This window comes from Pelodiscus sinensis, unplaced genomic scaffold (genome assembly GCF_049634645.1).
Source record: "Pelodiscus sinensis isolate JC-2024 unplaced genomic scaffold, ASM4963464v1 ctg83, whole genome shotgun sequence".
In the NCBI taxonomy this organism is placed as follows: domain Eukaryota; kingdom Metazoa; phylum Chordata; order Testudines; family Trionychidae; genus Pelodiscus; species Pelodiscus sinensis.
The window spans coordinates 380,898-393,172 of record NW_027465848.1 but is presented as its reverse complement, the minus strand read 5'-3'; positions in this window follow the sequence as shown (position 1 = coordinate 393,172).

The following is a 12,275-nucleotide window of genomic DNA, read 5'->3' as shown; positions in this document are numbered from 1 at the left end:
ACATACCACACTAATACCAACCCTGGTACCTTCCCTTGCAACAAACCCCGTTGCCAGCTTTGTCCACATATTCATTCTGCTGATACCATTATTGGACCCAACCAAGTGAGTTATAAGATCAAGAACACATATTCCTGCGCATCCAGAGATATAATCTATGCTATCGTGTGCCGAAAGTGTCCGTCTGCTATGTACATTGGACAAACATCTCAGACACTTCGCCAAAGGATTAATGCCCACAAAACAGATATCAGACAAGATCACAAAGAGAAAACAGTTTCTTGCCATTTTAACCAGAAAGGACACTCTCTCAATGACTTGACCACCTGCATTCTGCTACAAAGACCTTTTACTTACATCTGCACTTGAAAGGGAATCCTCTGAACTGTCATTCATGTTAAAATTCGACACTTTCCAACAAGGACTTAGTTCAAATGTTTGTTATCTCACCCATTACCAAGATAGTTTCCCCAATTATCACCTCTAATACCATTAACTCACAAACATCCCACTCTCCCTACCTCTAATATCATCAATTCACAGACACTTACCTTCCTTCCCCCTCCCCCCCACCGCATCCCCCTCCTGTTCTGCAATGTGATTTGTCCTTTTCATATTTGTTCTTTTTTTTAATTGTATCCTTTGGTATATACGGTTGTGACTACTTTCTTCCACTATTTGATCTGAGGAAGTGGGTCTGGCCCACGAAAGCTCATCATCTAATAAACCATCTTGTTAGTCTTTAAAGTGCTACATTGTCCTGCATTTTGCTTCAACTACCCCAGGCTAACACGGCTACATTTCTATCACCAATCTGGAGGGGAGCTAGAGCGTTAGTGTGGGAACCTTGAGTCTCGAGGGCCACACTCACGTGAGCTGGGGTATTAGGTTCCTCACCCCTGCTTTAAAAACAAAACCTCTTACTCTTAAAAATCGATCCCCGTATCTCTGGTCGGACCAGCTTCACGCAGGTCCTCGGGGATGGAAAACTGCAGCAAACTGTATGAACAGAAACAAACAGAAGCCCCAATCGCAGCTGGAGGTGGGGCGAGGCTGCCCCAGCAGGGACACAACGGGGCAGCCGCCCTCCACCAGATCAGGAAAACAACCGCGCCATTCCCCGGCCAGCAGGAAGGCGAGTGCCGCTGCAAGGCTCCGCAAGGGAGGTGGGCGGCAGAGGGGTGTTTGTGCGCGGCCGCGCGCCTTCAGCGGCAACTCCCCTGGTGCCCCCTTCTCTAGTCCAGCCAGGCCTAAAATGCTCAGTGCTTAGAAGGCGGGTGGGGAACCTAAGGCCTGGGTGCTTGGGGCTCCTCCACCGTCGCCCCCTCCCCACGCCGTGGGGCTGGAGCGCACAAAGCGACTAGGCTGGGCCCTGCAGTGCTCTGGCGCCAGGGGGACGTTTCTCCGCTCAGCTGGGGGCCAGGCAGGGAGGCTTTTCTGTCGGTTGGTTTGTCTGTCACCTGTTTGCCCCCCAATTCTCAGCCACTCCCCCCTCTCCCCACACGCCCCCACCCAGGACGCTCTCGGCCTCTGCAGGAGGCACAGCCGGGCACTGGGCAGCACTGCGGGCAGCCAGGGCCAGAGCATCCCCCCCCACAGCGCCCCCCGCCGAACTGCCCCCCCCCCCCCCGGGCACAGGGGGGATTCAGCGGGCACCCGGCCCCGCCCCCAGACAGCGAGCAGCGCGGGGAGCAGGGCTCAGGCCGCCCCGCCCCCCCGCGTGCGGGACACGTTCTGTGCGTGCCCCGCCCGCGGGAACCACCCCTCGAGGGCGCGCGGCTCCCCGGCGGGGGGAAGGGGCACGTGACACTCCCGGGCCCCGGTGGCCCGCAGCCCCCCCTCCCCGAGACACCCACGTGACTGGAGCCCGGGTCAGCTCCCGCGCCCGCCACCACGTGGGGGGGGGGGGTCACAGGGGCGCTGCTCCCCGGGGAGGCAGCAGCGCCGGGGGGGGGGGGCAGAAATCGCCCCCCCACCTCCGCCAGGGGCCGCCCCGCCGATGTCCAGCCTGGGGCCCGGAGAGAAGCAGGCGGGGGGGGGGGCTCCACGTCACTGCCAGCTCCCGCCCCGCCCCCCAGGCTCCGCCCCTCAGCGCCCCCCCGCAGCGTTTTCCCGCCCGCCTCGTGGGCGCGAGCGTCCCGGGAGTTTCCCGCTCAGCCAGCGCCGCCCGCGCCTGCGCTCTCCCGCGCCCTGTCCCCTCCTGCCCCCCCCAGTGCCAAGGCCCCCCCCGGCCCCTCCCCCTCCCTCCTGCCCCCCCAGTGCCGAGCACCCCCCCGGCCCCTCACCCCCTCCTGCCCCCCCAGTGCCGAGCACCCCCCCGGCCCCTCACCCCCTCCTGCCCCCCCCAGTGCCGAGCACCCCCCCGGCCCCTCACCCCCTCCTGCCCCCCCCAGTGCCGAGCACCCCCCCGGCCCCTCACCCCCTCCTGCCCCCCCCAGTGCCGAGCACCCCCCCCGGCCCCTCACACCCAGCCTGCTCCTACACCTCACCCCTGTCCAGACACCCCACCCCCAGCCCGCTCCCCCACCTTCCCTCGCGCCCCCTTCTCCCCCAGGCCAGACACCCCACCCCCAGCCCGCTCCCCCACCTTCCCTCGCGCCCCCTCCTCCCCCGGGCCAGACACCAACAAGGGGCGGGCTGGGGGCGGGGCAGCTTCGCACTCGGACCCAGGATTCGCTCGCGCCCCCGCGCGCTCCTCGGACCTTCCTGTCATGGCGGCGCCGGCCGCCCAGTCAGACAACGCCCCCCTGCGACAGCCCATTGGCCGAACCAGAGGCAGGATCCCCTTTGCTGACAGCCCATTGGGCGACACTATCCTCCGCCAAGGCTGTCTTCCGAAAGCCCATTGGCTGGCACACAGCCAGGAACCACCCCTAAGTCACAGACAATTCGAGGACAGAGCAGCCCATTAAGATCCACCCCGGACAGCCTATTGGTCGAGAGCAGTGGCAGGTCATTCCCCCTAGTCACACCGCATTCGCAGACAGAGCTGTCCGTTAAGATGCAGCCGGGTCAGCCTATTGGGTGCCTCTGATTCAGAACACGCCCCTTAGTCACAGCCCATTCGCGGACAGAAGAGTCTGTTATAATCCACCCCGGACAACCTATTGGCCGCCAGCAGCCCCAGAACACGCCTTTAGTCACCGCCCATTGGCGCACGGAGCAGTCCGTTAAGAGTCACCTCGGACAGCCTCAGATTGGGCGCCACAGATTCCGAACACGACCTTTACTCTCAGCCCATTCGCGGACAGAACAGTCTGTTACGATCAGTCCGGGACAGTCTCTCGGCCAGCCTTAGTGTAGGGATAACATAGTCAAGTATGAAACATGATTCCCCAAGTGGAAGTGACTCCCCAGAATTTGTTCCCCACAACTAAAAGTCTAAGGAGGAGAAGTTTGTGTGTGGGATCCTGGCGCGGAGCCTGGTGTGTGGGATGAGGGGGCCGGGGGCAGGAGGGGAGAGGGCTGCGCGGAGCCTGGTGTGTGGGATGAGGGGGCCGCGGGCAGGAGGGGAGAGGGCTGCGCGGAGCCTGGAAATAACGAGCTTCTTACTTTGCCTGCTGTCAAAGGGCAAGACTGGGGCCACGTGGCGTGCGGAGCAGGGACAGCAGCTGGGGGCGATGGAATTACACGTGCATTACCCGCAATGACCACCGAGCGGCACTGTGGGGGCGCTACGGAATTACACGTGCATTACCCGCAATGACCACCGAGCGGCACTGTGGGGGCGCTACGGAATTACACGTGCATTACCGCCGGTGACTACCGAGCGGCACTGTTGCTCTGCTAAGGGCCGTTATTTCCGAATAAAAAAGATTGTTCTTAGGGTAGAAATGCCCCATTCCGAACTAAGAACACGCTGGGCGGGGCTATGCCGGGGGGGCGGGGCTATGATAGGGGCGGGGCGCGCTGCGACGTGCCCCGGGAGGCCGCACTATGAGAACTACAAGTCCCAGGATGCGTCGCTAACACTTGGAGTGACACGAGCGCGGGACCAACCGCGTCGCTCCCTGGTCAATGCCCCGTTGTGATGTCACTTCCGCTGCACCCGCCCAACCGAACAGCGCCGGGCCTGCCCTGGCCCTGCAATGGCCGATGGGAGCTGCGGACAGGGGCACTCAGTTTCCCACAAGCCACTGCGGCTACTTTCCCTACTCCCCCTCATCCGGCCCCTCCCCATTGCTGGGCGGGGCTCCTGCCTCAGAGACGGCAGCGTCCGCAGCTGATGCCCCGCCCCCACTCGGGAGAGGAGACTCCGCGGCAACCCTTCCCCCCCAAACTCCTCCCCGCCCCGTGCAGTCTGATCCCCCCAAACTCCTCCCCACCCCGTGCAGTCTGATCCCCCCTCAAACTACTCCCTCCCGTGCAGTCTGATCCCCCCAAACTTCCCCCCGCCCCGTGCAGTCTGATCCTCCCCCCCGTGCAGTCTGATCCCCCACAAACTCCTCCCCGCCCCGTGCAGTCCGATCCCCCCAAACTCTTCCCCGCCCCGTGCAGTGCGATCCCCCCAAATTCCTCTCCCCCCGTGCAGTCTGATCCCCCCCAAACTGCGCTCCGCCCCGTGCAGTCTGAACCCCTCCCCAAACTCCTCCCCGCCCCGTGCAGTCTGATCCTCCCCCCCGTGCAGTCTGATCCCCCCCAAACTCCTCCCCGCTCCGTGCAGTCTGATCCCCCCCAAACTCCTCTCCCCCCCGTGCAGTCTGATCCCCCCCACACTCCCCTCCGCCCCGTGCAGTCTGATCCCCCCCCCAAACTCCTGTCCGCCCCGTGCAGTCTGATCCCCCCCAAAGCTCCTCCCTGCCCCGTGCAGTCTGATCCTCCCCCCAAACTCCTCCCCGCTCCGTGCAGTCTGATCCCCCCCAAACTCCTCTCCCCCCCGTGCAGTCTGATCCCCCCAAACTCCTCCCCGCTCCGTGCAGTCTGATCCCCCCAAACTCCTCTCCCCCCCGTGCAGTCTGATCCCCCCAAACTCCTCCCCACCCCGTGCAGTCCGATGCCCCCCAAACTCCTCTCCGCCCCGTGTAGTCTGATCCCCTCCCCAAACTCCTCTCCGCCCCGTGCAGTCTGAACCCCTCCCCAAACTCCTCGCCGCCCCGTGGAATCTGATCCTCCCCCCCGTGCAGTCTGATCCCCCCAAACTCCTCCCCACCCCGTGCAGTCTGATCCCCCCCCAAACTCCTCCCCGCCCCGTGCAGTCCGATCCCCCCCAAACTCCTCCCCCCCGTGCAGTCTGATCCCCCCCAAACTCCTCCCCGCCCCGTGCAGTCTGATCCCCCCCAAACTCCTCCCCGCCCCGTGCAGTCCGATCCCCCCCAAACTCTTCCCCGCCCTGTGCAGTCTGATCCCCCCCAAACTGCGCTCCGCCCCGTGCAGTCTGAACCCCTCCCCAAACTCCTCCCCGCCCCGTGCAGTCTGATCCTCCCCCCCGTGCAGTCTGATCCCCCCCAAACTCCTCCCCGCTCCGTGCAGTCTGATCCCCCCCAAACTCCTCTCCCCCCCGTGCAGTCTGATCCCCCCCACACTCCCCTCCGCCCCGTGCAGTCTGATCCCCCCCCCAAACTCCTGTCCGCCCGGTGCAGTCTGATCCCCCCCAAAGCTCCTCCCTGCCCCGTGCAGTCTGATCCTCCCCCCAAACTCCTCCCCGCTCCGTGCAGTCTGATCCCCCCCAAACTCCTCTCCCCCCCGTGCAGTCTGATCCCCCCAAACTCCTCCCCGCTCCGTGCAGTCTGATCCCCCCAAACTCCTCTCCCCCCCGTGCAGTCTGATCCCCCCAAACTCCTCCCCACCCCGTGCAGTCCGATGCCCCCCAAACTCCTCTCCGCCCCGTGTAGTCTGATCCCCTCCCCAAACTCCTCTCCGCCCCGTGCAGTCTGAACCCCTCCCCAAACTCCTCGCCGCCCCGTGGAATCTGATCCTCCCCCCCGTGCAGTCTGATCCCCCCCCAAACTCCTCCCCGCCCCGTGCAGTCTGATCCTCCCCACGTGCAGTCTGATCCCCCCCAAACTCCTCCCCGCCCCGTGCAGTCTGATCCCCCCCAAACTCCTCCCCGCCCCGTGCAGTCCGATCCCCCCCAAACTCCTCCCCCCCGTGCAGTCTGATCCTCCCCCCCGTGCAGTCTGATCCCCCCCAAACTCCTCCCCGCCCCGTGCAGTCTGATCCCCCCCAAACTCCTCCCCGCCCCGTGCAGTCCGATCCCCCCCAAACTCTTCCCCGCCCTGTGCAGTCTGATCCCCCCCAAACTGCGCTCCGCCCCGTGCAGTCTGAACCCCTCCCCAAACTCCTCCCCGCCCCGTGCAGTCTGATCCTCCCCCCCGTGCAGTCTGATCCCCCCCAAACTCCTCCCCGCTCCGTGCAGTCTGATCCCCCCCAAACTCCTCTCCCCCCCGTGCAGTCTGATCCCTCCAAACTCCTCTCCCCCCCGTGCAGTCTGATCCCCCCAAACTCCTCCCCACCCCGTGCAGTCCGATGCCCCCCAAACTCCTCTCCGCCCCGTGTAGTCTGATCCCCTCCCCAAACTCCTCTCCGCCCCGTGCAGTCTGAACCCCTCCCCAAACTCCTCGCCGCCCCGTGGAATCTGATCCTCCCCCCCGTGCAGTCTGATCCCCCCCCAAACTCCTCCCCGCCCCGTGCAGTCTGATCCTCCCCACGTGCAGTCTGATCCCCCCCAAACTCCTCTCCCCCCCGTGCAGTCTGATCCCCCCCAAACTCCTCCCCCGCAGAGCCTGCAGTGCGGGATGAGGGGGCCGGGGGCAGGAGGGGAGAGGGCTGTGCGGAGCCTGCAGTGCGGGATGAGGGGGCCATGGGCAGGAGGGGAGAGGGCTGCGCGGAGCCTGCAGTGCGGGATGAGGGGGCCGGGGGCAGGAGGGGAGAGGGCTGTGCGGAGCCTGGAGTGCGGGATGAGGGGGCCATGGGCAGGAGGGGAGAGGGCTCCGCGGAGCCTGGAAATAACGAGCTTCTTACTTTGCCTGCTGTCAAAGGGCAAGACTGGGGCCACGTGGCGTGCGGAGCAGGGACAGCAGCTGGGGGCGATGGAATTACACGTGCATTACCCGCAATGACCACCGAGCGGCACTGTGGAGGCGCTACGGAATTACACGTGCATTACCGGCAATGACCACCGAGCGGCACTGTGGAGGCGCTACGGAATTACACGTGCATTACCGCCGGTGACTACCGAGCGGCACTGTTGCTCTGCTAAGGGCCGTTATTTCCAAATAAAAAAGATTGTTCTTAGGGTAGAAATGCCCCATTCCGAACTAAGAACACGCTGGGCGCGGCTATGCCGGGGGGCGGGGCTATGATAGGGGCGGGGCGCGCTGCGACGTGCCCCGGGAGGCCGCACTATGAGAACTACAAGTCCCAGGATGCGTCGCTAACACTTGGAGTGACAGGAGCGCGGGACCAACCGCGTCGCTCCCTGGTCAATGCCCCGTTGTGATGTCACTTCCGCTGCACCCGCCCAACCGAACAGCGCCGGGCCTGCCCTGGCCCTGCAATGGCCGATGGGAGCTGCGGACAGGGGCACTCAGTTTCCCACAAGCCACTGCGGCTACTTTCCCTACTCCCCCTCATCCCGCCCCTCCCCATTGTTGGGCGGGGCTCCTGCCTCAGAGACGGCAGCGTCCTTAGCTGATGCCCCGCCCCCACTCGGGAGAGGAGACTCCGCGGCAACCCTTCCCCCCAAACTCCTCCCCCCCCCGTGGAGTCTGAACCCCCCAAACTCCTCCCCGCCCCGTGCAGTCTGCTCCCCCCCACCAAACTCCTCCCCGCCCCATGCAGTCTCCTCCCCCCCACCAAACTCCTCCCCGCCCAATGCAGTGTGAACCCCCCCAAATTCCTCTCCGCCCCGTGCAGTCTGCTCCCCCCCAACTCCTCTCCCCCAGTGCAGTCTTCTCCCCCTCACCACCAAACTCGTCCCTGCCCCGTGCAGTCTGCTCCCTCCAAACTCCTCCCCGCCCCGTGCAGTCTGCTCCCCTCCCCAAACTCCTCCCCGCCTCCTGCAGACTGATCACCCCCAAAATTTCTCTCCGCCGCGTGCAGTCCGATCCCCCCCAACCTCCTCTCCGCCCCGTGCAGTCCGATCCCCTCCCAAAGTCCTCCCCGCCCCGTGCAGTCCGATCCCCCCCAAGCTCCTCCCCCCCGTGCAGTCCGCTCCCCCCCACCAAACTCCTCTCCGCCCCGTGCAGTCTGCTCCCCCCCCAAACTGCTCTCCGCCCCGTGCAGTCTGCTCCCCCCCAAACTCCTCCCCGCCCCGTGCAGTCTGCTCCCCCCAACTCCTCCCCGCCCCGTGCAGTCTGATCCCCCTCCAAACTGCTCCCCACCCCGTGCAGTCTGATCCCCCCCCAAACTGCTCCCCACCCCGTGCAGTCTGCTCCCCCCAACTCCTCTCCGCCCCGTGCAGTCTGATCCCCCCCACCAAACTCCTCTCCGCCCCGTGCAGTCTGATCCCCCCCACCAAACTCCTCTCCGCCCCGTGCAGTCTGATCCCCCCCACCAAACTCCTCTCCGCCCCGTGCAGTCTGATCCCCCCCACCAAACTCCTCTCCGCCCCGTGCAGTCTGCTCCCCCTCACCACCAAACTCCTCTCCGCCCCGTGCAGTCTGCTCCCCCCCCAAACTTCTCCTCCCCCCGTGCAGTCTGCTCCCCCCAAACTCCTCCCCCCGTGCAGTCTGATCTCCTACCCCCCACAAAACTCCTCCCCCCGTGCAGTCTGATCCCCCCCAAACTCCTCGCCCGTGCAGTCTGATCTCCTACCCCCCACAAAACTCCCCCCGTGCAGTCTGATCCCCCCCAAACTCCTCCCCCCGTGCAGTCTGATCCCCTACCCCCCAAACTCCTCCCCGCCCCATGCAGTCTGATCCCCCACCACCACCAAACTCCTCTCCCCCCCATGCAGTCTGCTCCCCCCAACACCAAATTTCCCAGCCGGCTTGTGTGGGGACTGGCAGCGGGACAGGCTGATGCTGCTGTTGCCTTCGAAAGTGCAGCGGGGAGCGTGAGGCGGGTGGGGGGGGAGGGGGGGCGGCTGCCTCTGCTGCGTCCCGTTCACAAGCCCAGAGGGGCCGCGCGAGGATTTTCCGGAGACCCCGAGGAGTTTTCTGCCGCTCACTTCTGTGTCCCAGCTGAGTTCCTGCCGGTCAGTGGCCCCGCCCCCAGACCAGGCCACGCCCCTGCCATTAATGACGGAGCCTGGGACCCGTCTGTGTGCCCCACAAACCCACGTGTCACTCGCCGGGGAGCCGATAAAACGTGCCCCGCGTTCCATCATTTGCATGCACCGCGCCAGGGCAATGACGTCACTAGCAGTGCGCTGCTGTTCGTAGCCGGCAGTGGCAGCTTCGCACCGAGCCGGGCCACGAGGCAGCGGGCGCAGCGCTGGGGGCGGAGCTACAGGGGAGCGGCCCGGCCGGGCGGGGTGCACACTGGGGCGCCCAAGGGCTGAGATCCGGGCGGGGCAGCGTCACGCTCTGACCTCGCTGCCGCCTCCCGCCGCCTCTCCCTTGGGGCCGGGTGGCGCGGACCGGAAGCCGCTGCACTGCCCGGATTTCCTGGGGAACACGCTCCCTGTGACGTCAGGGCCTGCCACAGAGGCAGGGCGCCACCCCGGCCAAGCAAGGAGCAGAGCTAGGGTTGCCAGATGGTTTCACCAAAATACCAGACACGCCTGACATGACATCACAATCTGCATTCCATCTGATTTAGAAAATACCAGACATTTATCAGAGGAGTAGCCGCGTTAGTCTGAATCTGCAAAAGCAGCGAGGAGTCCTGTGGCACAGAACTCCTTGCCGCTTTCGCGGGCATTTATATTTTCTCAATTTGTTTCCCCGAAGAAAAAGCTGAAAGCCTGGACCGTCCAGTTCAAAACCGGACACCTGGCAACCATAAGCAGAGTGGTGCCTTGTCGGAGCGGTTCCAGCCTCCGCTCTGCTGTCCTTCCTCTGCCCCACGTACCACGGGAGCTGGTGGCCTACGCTGGCTGCACCGCCGCAGGAAACCTCCAACCCCAGTCGCTGTCCCAGCCAGGCACCCCGTGTCTGAACCCGTCCCGCCTGGCCCCGTGTCTCCTGCCTACCACCCGCTGACCTGGCACCAGCTGAGCGCTCGTACCTGGGCACCTTCCGGTCACGGTTCCCAGTCGGTTGCTGTCAGGCTGTGGACCGAGCAAACGTCACTTCCGGTCCGTGGGACTGAACGCACGTGGCGCCGGCATGATGCGAGGCCGCTCCTTGTTGCCCCACGTCGGATACAAAAGGAGCAGCTACCGCGCGGCAGTTAGGGCCTCGTGCTGAAACGCGCTGCAGCAGTGCTACTCTTCCCTGCCCCTCTCATCCCAGTTGCATGCTCCAGATGGGAGGGGAGGGGTGTCGCTTTCCAGGAGCTACTGCTGCCAGGGCACCGTCTGACTGGCACACGTCAGACGCACACGCCCGTGCAACAGCCACTCACCCTGCCAAATGCTCACACGCAGGGATGAGTGTACACACTCACAAACGCGAATTAACAGATTAACACGCCTGGGCGCCCACTCGTGCCCTCGCTCAGATGCCCACACACGCATCTGCTCAATCTGCCCGCACGCAGGCACGTGCACACACACGCAAATGGACACTTGCGGACGCACACACTTGCACTCATACTTACGTGCGCACGCATGCACGCCGAGTAACAGTCGCCTAGAAGGACTCACCAATAATATCAAACTCAAAAGCCAAAGATTAGATCAATTAGGAGACAACTATTCCCACGAGGCCCTAATCCATGGCTGGGGCTCCTCGGTGCTGCTGGGAGACCAAGTCTTTATTTCAATCCCAGTTTTGCCAACTCTCGGCATGCGTGACGCTAGGTCAATTGGCAGCCTACTCACTTAGTTTTCCGTATGATCCTAGACACGTTAAGTATCGCCAGCCAGGAGATTCGGGGAGGGTGGCGGGGGGGGGGGGGATTAATGACATTTTTAAAAATACAAAAATCGGTGTTCAGTTTCTGTTGTAGATAAACCTATGTACTTCATATGACTTGACACTGTGCCTCTCCATATAACCTTGTAACTTTGTATTAATCCATATGACCTTGTCACTTTGTATTAGAACTTGAATCCATATAACCTTGTAACTTAGTTTTCTACATAGGGTTCTAATACAGAGTATATAGTTAAAGAGGTAAAAATGTCATTTGCTAGGAGTAGAATAAGATCTTTCCCCCACTCTCTCCCCCCACTCTGTAATCAATTGCCCAGTTGAATGAACGAGGTGTGAATGAGTAACACTTGGGAGCCAAGCACCTCCAGAGAGCTACACCAGTTGAAAAGGGGGTAGAAGCCAGACCCAAGGTGTCAAGAGGGCTCAAGAAAGAAGAGCAGACATATTGAAGGCCTTGGGGATTAGAAGCAAGCACCTTCTTTGGAAAACACCCTCTCTTAACAGACAGCACCCACAAAGGGACCAAAGGACACAGACCCAGATTTTGAATCTGGGATATATTTGCATAAGAGGGAAGCTGCTATAAAAGTGAGTTGTCTTGCAGAGGACTCCGGGTCTCATCTTGTCACCATCGGAGCATCGATCCGGATCAGCAGAAGTCCGGCTCCACCCCTCCCCCATCTAACTCACCTGGCCAGTGAAGTTAAGGGGAGCAACAAGTTGGTAACAACAGCAAGACGGAGTGTGCTTGTGCACGTGTGTGTGTGTGTGTGTGTGTGAGAGAGTGAGTGCGTGAGTGACACAGAATAATCAATACTTATCATATGCATGTGGTAAATAAATAAACATATATATATATATAAATAAATTAATGTGTGTGTGTGTGTGATCAATAAATGTGGCGTGTTGCCTTATCCCTCTGAAAAAGATCCCGAGTACTTCTTTTAAGTACAACACTGTGACTTTTGTACTTCGTATTTTCAAGTTCTTCCACCACGAGCCAGAGGGCCTTTTCTCAGGGACCCGTACCACGCTCGCAAACGTCTGTGCGGCCCTCCCTCGATACTTACCTTGAGCCAATTGCTATTTGCTCTTCTTCCATAGATCGCTGTCTGGTTTCCATCTGCCGGCAGGGTCTCGGGAGGGTGGCTCCTTTCGGTCTCTGCCACCACATGGCCAGCCTCTCATCTCCTCCAAGTCTACAGGGACCGAAAAAGAGACAGAGAACGGTTAGGAGCTAGGCCACCCTAGATGTGTGGAAAGGACAGACACGTGCGTCACCTGGCTGCTGCTCACTGGAGCCCAGTGTTGCCTCTAACATTTCCCCTCCAGGAGCGGAGTGAGTTTTGTCTC